Genomic DNA, 9550 nt, shown 5'->3' with positions numbered 1-9550 from the left:
TACTTTTAATTCCCTCATCTAAATCATTAATATATATTGTAAACAGCTGCGGTCCCAGCACTGAACCCTGCAGTACCCCACTGGTCACCGCTTGCCATTCCGAAAGGGACCCGTTAATCGCTACTCTTTGGTTTCTGTCAGCCAGCCAATTTTCAATCCATGTCAGTACTCTGCCCCCAATACCATGTGCCCTAATTTTGCCCACTAATCTCCTATGTGGGACTTTATCAAAGGCTTTCTGAAAGTCCAGGTACACTACATCCACTGGTTCTACCTTGTCCATTTCCAATGTTGTAATTGTACCCACTTCCTCCAGCAGTTTGCTTCACTCAGGCCCCTTTCAGATCTCTCGCCTTAAACATGAGTTTTCAAGTTTTAGACTCCCACTCCGAGGGAAAAACCTGTGACCATCTACCTTGACGAGAAAATCTGCAGTTGCTGGAAATCCAAACAACACACACAAAATGCTGGAGGAAATCAGGAGGGCGGGCAGCATCTATGGAAAAGAGTAAAACCGTGGATGTTTCGTGCCGAGACCCTTCGTCAGGACCGGGAAAAAATAGAAGTTGGAGCAAGAATGCGGGGGGAGGGGAGGAGGAAACAGTCTTCCAGTCTGCGAATATAGTATCGGACGCCAACAGACTCACCAACATACAGGAGGCCACACCCAGAGCACCGAATACAGTTCAGGACCCCAACAGACTCTCGGTGCCACCTCAGCTGGAGGCCCTGAATGGTAGTGAGGGAGCAGGTGACTTGCTCCACTTGCAAGGATTAGTGCCAGGAGGGATGGATGGACAAGGGAATTGCATGCGGAGCGATCCCACTTTCCGCAGGGATCACTCTCCACTGTCGCGGTGAGACCACACTCAGGTTGGAGGAGCAACACCTTGTATTCCGTCTGGGCAGCCTCCAACCTGATGGCGTGAACATTGATCTCTCGACCTTCTGGCAATTGCCCCCCCTTCACCATTCCCCATCCCCGTTCCCTCTCCCACCTCGTCTCCTTACACACCCATCTGGTAGGATGGGTGCTCCTGCAGCTTCCTTTTCTCTCATGGTCCTCTACCCTCTCCTGTCAGGTTCCCCCTCGCTTACACCTATCAGCTTCCCAGCTGTTTACATCGCCTCTTCCCCCCTCCCAGTTTCACCCATCACCTCGTACTTCTTCCTCCCCTCCTCCCACCATCTTGCACAAACTTCTCTTTTTTACTGTAGATCCGATGAGGGGCCGCGGCCCGAAACGTTGACTGTACTCTTTTCCGTGGAGGCTACCTGGTCTGAATCTGCCAGCATTTTGTGTGTTATCATCTACATTATTCTGTGCCCCTCATAATTTACAAACCTCATCCTCTTTCCAGGGAGAACCATCTCAACCACATTATATCTCTTCTGATAGAAATTATATTAATAAAATCTACCGGCCCAGCCACACCACTGGTTTTAATAAAATCTACCGGGCCAGCCACACCACTGGTTTTAATAAAATCTACCGGGCCAGCCACACCACTGGTTTTAATAAAATCTACCGGCCCAGCCACACCACTGGTGTTAATAAAATCTACCGGGCCAGCCACACCGGCTTTAATAAAATCTACCGGGCCAGCCACACCACTGGTTTTAATAAAATCTACCGGCCCAGCCACACCACTGGTTTTAATAAAATCTACCGGCCCAGCCACACCACTGGTTTTAATAAAATCTACCGGGCCAGCCACACCACTGGTTTTAATAAAATCTACCGGGCCAGCCACACCGGCTTTAATAAAATCTACCGGGCCAGCCACACCACTGGTTTTAATAAAATCTACCGGCCCAGCCACACCACTGGTTTTAATAAAATCTACCGGCCCAGCCACACCACTGGTTTTAATAAAATCTACCGGGCCAGCCACACCACTGGTTTTAATAAAATCTACCGGCCCAGCCACACCACTGGTTTTAATAAAATCTACCGGCCCAGCCACACCACTGGTTTTAATAAAATCTACCGGGCCAGCCACACCACTGGTTTTAATAAAATCTACCGGCCCAGCCACACCACTGGTTTTAATAAAATCTACCGGGCCAGCCACACCGGCTTTAATAAAATCTACCGGGCCAGCCACACCACTGGTTTTAATAAAATCTACCGGCCCAGCCACACCACTGGTTTTAATAAAATCTACCGGGCCAGCCACACCGGCTTTAATAAAATCTACCGGGCCAGCCACACCACTGGTTTTAATAAAATCGCCTGCTTTCACTGACTTTCCACACCACTGGTTTTAATAAAATCTACCGGGCCAGCCACACCACTGGTTTTAATAAAATCTACCGGCCCAGCCACACCACTGGTTTTAATAAAATCTACCGGGCCAGCCACACCACTGGTTTTAATAAAATCTACCGGCCCAGCCACACCACTGGTTTTAATAAAATCTACCGGGCCAGCCACACCACTGGTTTTAATAAAATCTACCGGCCCAGCCACACCACTGGTTTTAATAAAATCTACCGGGCCAGCCACACCACTGGTTTTAATAAAATCTACCGGGCCAGCCACACCACTGGTTTTAATAAAATCTACCGGGCCAGCCACACCACTGGTTTTAATAAAATCTACCGGGCCAGCCACACCACTGGTTTTAATAAAATCTACCGGGCCAGCCACACCACTGGTTTTAATAAAATCTACCGGCCCAGCCACACCACTGGTTTTAATAAAATCTACCGGGCCAGCCACACCACTGGTTTTAATAAAATCTACCGGGCCAGCCACACCACTGGTTTTAATAAAATCTACCGGGCCAGCCACACCACTGGTTTTAATAAAATCTACCGGGCCAGCCACACCACTGGTTTTAATAAAATCTACCGGCCCAGCCACACCACTGGTTTTAATAAAATCTACCGGGCCAGCCACACCACTGGTTTTAATAAAATCTACCGGCCCAGCCACACCACCGGTTTTAATAAAATCTACCGGGCCAGCCACACCGGCTTTAATAAAATCTACCGGGCCAGCCACACCACTGGTTTTAATAAAATCGCCTGCTTTCACTGACTTTCCACACCACTGGTTTTAATAAAATCTACCGGGCCAGCCACACCACTGGTTTTAATAAAATCTACCGGCCCAGCCACACCACTGGTTTTAATAAAATCTACCGGGCCAGCCACACCACTGGTTTTAATAAAATCTACCGGGCCAGCCACACCACTGGTTTTAATAAAATCTACCGGCCCAGCCACACCACTGGTTTTAATAAAATCTACCGGGCCAGCCACACCGGCTTTAATAAAATCTACCGGGCCAGCCACACCACTGGTTTTAATAAAATCTACCGGGCCAGCCACACCACTGGTTTTAATAAAATCTACCGGGCCAGCCACACCACTGGTTTTAATAAAATCTACCGGCCCAGCCACACCACTGGTTTTAATAAAATCTACCGGGCCAGCCACACCGGCTTTAATAAAATCTACCGGGCCAGCCACACCACTGGTTTTAATAAAATCTACCGGCCCAGCCACACCACTGGTTTTAATAAAATCTACCGGGCCAGCCACACCACTGGTTTTAATAAAATCTACCGGCCCAGCCACACCACTGGTTTTAATAAAATCTACCGGCCCAGCCACACCACTGGTTTTAATAAAATCTACCGGGCCAGCCACACCACTGGTTTTAATAAAATCTACCGGCCCAGCCACACCACTGGTTTTAATAAAATCTACCGGGCCAGCCACACCGGCTTTAATAAAATCTACCGGGCCAGCCACACCACTGGTTTTAATAAAATCTACCGGCCCAGCCACACCACTGGTTTTAATAAAATCTACCGGGCCAGCCACACCGGCTTTAATAAAATCTACCGGGCCAGCCACACCACTGGTTTTAATAAAATCGCCTGCTTTCACTGACTTTCCACACCACTGGTTTTAATAAAATCTACCGGGCCAGCCACACCACTGGTTTTAATAAAATCTACCGGGCCAGCCACACCACTGGTTTTAATAAAATCTACCGGCCCAGCCACACCACTGGTTTTAATAAAATCTACCGGGCCAGCCACACCACTGGTTTTAATAAAATCTACCGGGCCAGCCACACCACTGGTTTTAATAAAATCTACCGGCCCAGCCACACCACTGGTTTTAATAAAATCTACCGGGCCAGCCACACCACTGGTTTTAATAAAATCTACCGGCCCAGCCACACCACTGGTTTTAATAAAATCTACCGGGCCAGCCACACCACTGGTTTTAATAAAATCGCCTGCTTTCACTGACTTTCCACACCACTGGTTTTAATAAAATCTACCGGGCCAGCCACACCACTGGTTTTAATAAAATCTACCGGGCCAGCCACACCACTGGTTTTAATAAAATCTACCGGCCCAGCCACACCACTGGTTTTAATAAAATCTACCGGGCCAGCCACACCACCGGTTTTAATAAAATCTACCGGGCCAGCCACACCGGCTTTAATAAAATCTACCGGGCCAGCCACACCACTGGTTTTAATAAAATCGCCTGCTTTCACTGACTTTCCACACCACTGGTTTTAATAAAATCTACCGGGCCAGCCACACCACTGGTTTTAATAAAATCTACCGGCCCAGCCACACCACTGGTTTTAATAAAATCTACCGGGCCAGCCACACCACTGGTTTTAATAAAATCTACCGGCCCAGCCACACCACTGGTTTTAATAAAATCTACCGGCCCAGCCACACCACTGGTTTTAATAAAATCTACCGGGCCAGCCACACCGGCTTTAATAAAATCTACCGGGCCAGCCACACCACTGGTTTTAATAAAATCTACCGGCCCAGCCACACCGGCTTTAATAAAATCTACCGGGCCAGCCACACCACTGGTTTTAATAAAATCTACCGGCCCAGCCACACCACTGGTTTTAATAAAATCTACCGGGCCAGCCACACCACCGGCTTTAATAAAATCGCCTGCTTTCACTGACTTTCCACGTCACTGGCCTTCATTGGTCCCATCTACATAGTAATGATCAGTTTTCTCAAGCAGACACAGAGCTCTGCAAATGCTGTAAATTTGGCAAAATAAATACTGGAGCAACTCAGCAGGCCAGGCAGCGTCTATGGAGGGGAAGAAAGAGGTGACAATTTGGGTCTGCATCGGAACTGGACGAGGGGGTGGAGTACAAGTTGGCAGGTGACCGGTGAGGATGATGGGAAAAGCTGGAAGTGCGGGATACGGAGGGCTGTGGAAGAAGGAATCTGATCGGAGAGGAAAGTGACGTAAAGAGGAGGCGATAGGTGAGGCCGGACGAAGAGGAAGGTAGGTAGGTGGAGGGGAAATGACAGGGCACAGTGAGGAAGCTGGGAGGGGATAGGAATAAGAGGCTTAAAGAAGTGACAGACTACCAGAATGAGGAGAGCAAAGGGGTCAAGTAGAACACAGGGAGCAGTTCTTGGAAGTTAGAGGAATCAATGTTTATGCCATGGGGGTGGGAGACCGTTCACTTGTCACTCTCCACTGATTTCCCTCCTGGAACTTATCCACCTCCTCCATTCTCACTTCAGGGCTTTCAATAGTCCTTCCAGGTGAGGCAGCACTTCACCTGAGAGTCTGTCAGGAACATTACTTGGAACCGGTACTCGTAATGGAGCCTCCTCCACGTCAGTGAGACTGGATGCAGGCTGAGCACCTTCACTCTGTCCATTGTCATAGGCGGGACCTCCTGCTCGTCACCCATTTCAATTCCACTCCAAAGTCCAAAATACTTTTGTTATTAAAGTATTTATGGTGTATGCAACCTGAGATTTGTCTCGTTACAGGCAGCCATTAGACAAAGAAACCCAATAGAGCCCATGAAAAAGGCCGTCAGGCACCCAACATGCAAAAAAAACCAAACAGCGCAAACAACCATTCCACTTTGAGGCCAGTACGCAGGCTGGAAGATCAACACCTCACATAAGACCATAGGAGCAGAATTAGCCTATTCAGCCCATCGAGTCTGCTCCACCGTTCCATCTTGGACGAACCATTTTCCCCCCAACTCCACTCTCCTGCCTTCTCCCTGTAACCTTTGATGCCCTGACTAATCAAGAACCTATCAGCTTCCACCTTAAATATACCCAATGACCTGGTCCCCACGGCCATCTGCGGCAATCAATTCCACAGATTCACCACCCTCTGGTTAAAGAAATTCCTCTTCATCTCCATTCTAAATGGATGCCCTTCGATTCGAAAGCTGTTGCCTCTGGTCCTAGACTCCTCCAACACAAGAAACATCCTCTCCACATCCTCTCTTCGCAGGCTTTTCAACTCTCAATAGGTTTCAATGAGACGCCACCCCACCTCCATTCTTCGAAATTCCAGCAAGTGCAGACCCAGAGCCATCAAACACTCCTCATAGGATAACCTTTCATTCCCATGAACCTCCTCTGAATCCTCGCCAATGTCAGCACCTTCTTTCGTATGTAACGCCCTGCGAAAGGTTTCACTGCTAATGTCATGCTCTTTCTGTAGCTGCAGTGAGATAGCGGGGGCTTTGGAATGAGTGTCATGTCGTCCAGTGAAGGAAGTGACTGTTTTTTTCTTGTTGTGTGCCTGAGACCGAGGTGGTCTGGATCTTTTGCTCAGCAGAAGATGGAGAGGTCGTGGACACCAGAAAGGAGTGGAATTGGAGTGGGGCTGGGAGACAACGAAGCCGGGGGAAATTGATGGTGGACCAGCAGAAGGGAAACTGTGAGCTCCAACTTGTGCACATTAAGACTGTTTCATTAAAATGGGCCCTTTCCTTTTTGTTTTTCTTTTCTAATCCTTTAGTTAAATCAAGAATTATAAAGCTAAACCGTTCAATTGCATCTGGATAGTGTCTGATATTTCATGGGAATGATTTGTAACAGGGTGACACATCACAGCAGGATCCACACGAACACAGACATCCCACCCTGCAAAAACTGTAGCACCATCAATTTGCGGGAGACTTGCGGAATTCCGGGAGAGGTGGACTGTCTGCAATAGAGTAGCTCCTTAGCAGCCAGCCAGCTAGTTTAAATAACGTTAGCTATGCTAATGAACGAATGACACCCATTAAACTCACCTCAACATGTCTTTTACGGTCTTAACCCACCACAGGCAATAGAGCCATGGCCATTCCGCAAATTCTCTTTCTTCGGATCCAGCACCAACATAATTTTCCCAATCTACCTGCATATTTAAATCCCCTGTGACTATCATAACATTGCCCTTTTGACATGCATTTTATTTTTTATCTCCCACTGTAATTTGTAGACCACCTTCATAAGTCTCTGATGGCAGGAGCATCGATTTTTCTGACTTCTGGAAACCATCCCTGCCCTCACACGAGGAATTCTGCAGATGCTGGAAATTCAAGCAACACACATCAAAGTTGCTGGTGAACGCAGCAGGCCAGGCAGCATCTCTAGGAAGGGGTACAGTCAACATTTCAGGCCGAGACCCTTCGTCAGGACTAACTGAAGGAAGAGCTAGTAAGAGATTTGAAAGTTGGAGGGGGAGGGGGAGATGCAAAATGATAGGAGAAGACAGGAGGGGGAGGGATGGAGCCAAGAGCTGGACAGGTGATAGGCAAAAGGGATACGAGAGGATCATGGGACAGGAGGCCCAGGTAGAAAGACAAGGGGGGGGGGACCCAGAAGGGGTATATTCAGAGACAGAGGGAGAAAAAGAGAGGTAAAAAGGGGGGGGGGGGGGGAGAATAAATAAATAAATAACAGATGGGGTACTAGGGGGAGGAGGGGCATCAATGGAAGTTTGAGAAGTCAATGTTCATGCCATCAGGTTGGAGGCTACCCAGACGGAATAGAAGGTGTTGTTCCTCCAACCTGAGTGTTGGAGGAAGTTTCTCTAACTTCCGTTAATGAACCTAAATGTTCATGCCATCCATTAACGGAAGTTAGAGAAACCTTATATTCCGTCTGGGTAGCCTCCAACCTGATGGCATGAACATTGACTTCTCTAACTTCCATTAATGCCCCTCCTCCCCCTCGTACCCCATCCAGTATATATATTTTTTCTTCTTTCCCCCTTTTTTTCTCTCTCTTTTTTCCCTCTGTCCCTCTGAATATACCTCTTGCCCATCCTCTGGGTCCCCCCCCCTTGTCTTTCGTCCCGGACCTCCTGTCCCATGATCCTCTCATATCCCTTTTGCCTATCACTTGTCCAGCTCTCGGCTCCATCCCTCCCCCTCCTGTCTTCTCCTATCATTTTGGATCTCCCCCTCCCCCTCCAGCTTTCAAATCCCTTACTCACTCTTCCTTCAGTTAGTCCTGACGAAGGGTCTCGGCCTGAAACGTCGACTGCACTTCTTCCTAGAGATGCTGCCTGGCCTGCTGCGTTCACCAGCATTTGGAAGGAAAGGCCTATGTATTATTTAGCTTCCTAATCATTGTTGTAGCTGCATATGTTCCTGACAGGTACATCTGAGACTAGACCTGTTTCTGTGCTGTAGTTCCATGACGACTGCCTAAACATTTATCGGCTGCAAAGTGACTTTATCAGTCCTGAAGCACCGGATGTTTCTCTGCTCAGAATTCTCTGTACAAGACCCTAAGATACAGGAGCAGAATAAGGCCATTGGCTCATCAAGACTGCCAAGCATTTCATCATGGCTGATCCAGTTTCCTCTCAGCCCCAATCTCCTGCCTTCTTCCCGTATTCCTTCGTGCCCTGACCAATCAAGAATCTATCAACCTCTGCCTTAAATATACATAAAGACTTGGCCTCCACAACTGCCTGTGACAATGAATTCCACAGATTCACCACTCATCGCTAAAGAAATTCTTCCTTATCTCCATTCAAAAATTTCACCCCTCTATTCTGAGGCTGTGTCCTCTAGTCTTAGATTCTCCCATCATAGGAAACATCCTCTCCACATCTACTCTATCGATTCCTTTCACCATTTAATAGGTTTCCATGAGGTCATCCCTCATTCTTCTGAATTCCAGTGTATACAGGCCCAGAGCCATCAAACACCCTTCATATGACAAACCATTCAATCCTGGAACCATATTCATGAACTTCATTTGACTCCTCTCCAGTTTCGTCACATCCTTTCTAAGATAAGGGGCCCAAACCTGCTCACAACACTCCAAGACTCAACTTGCAAATTAATCTTTAGAGAATCCTGCACAAGGACTCCCAAGTCTCTTGCCATTTCCATTTTTTGTCTTCTATTTAGAAAATCGTCAACCCTTTCATTTTTCTACCAAAGTGCATGACCATACACTTCCTGACACTGTATTCCATCTGCCACTTCTTTGCCCATTCTCCTAAACTAATTTCTTCTGTAGCCTCTCTACTTCCTCAAACCTACCTGTCCCTCCACCTAGCTTCATATTGTCTGCAAACTTTGCAACAAAGCCATCAATTCCATTATCTAAATCATTGACATGTAACACAAAAAGAATGAAACCCAACACAGACACCTGTGGAACACTAGTCACTGGCAGCCGGCCAGAAAAGGCTCCCTTTATTCCCACTCTTTGCCTCCTACCAATCAGCCACATCAGTCCATGTTAGAATCTTTCCTGTAATACTA

Source organism: Mobula hypostoma, chromosome 3 (genome assembly GCF_963921235.1).
Source record: "Mobula hypostoma chromosome 3, sMobHyp1.1, whole genome shotgun sequence".
NCBI classification, from domain to species: domain Eukaryota; kingdom Metazoa; phylum Chordata; class Chondrichthyes; order Myliobatiformes; family Myliobatidae; genus Mobula; species Mobula hypostoma.
Note: the sequence above shows the minus strand (reverse complement) of the source record.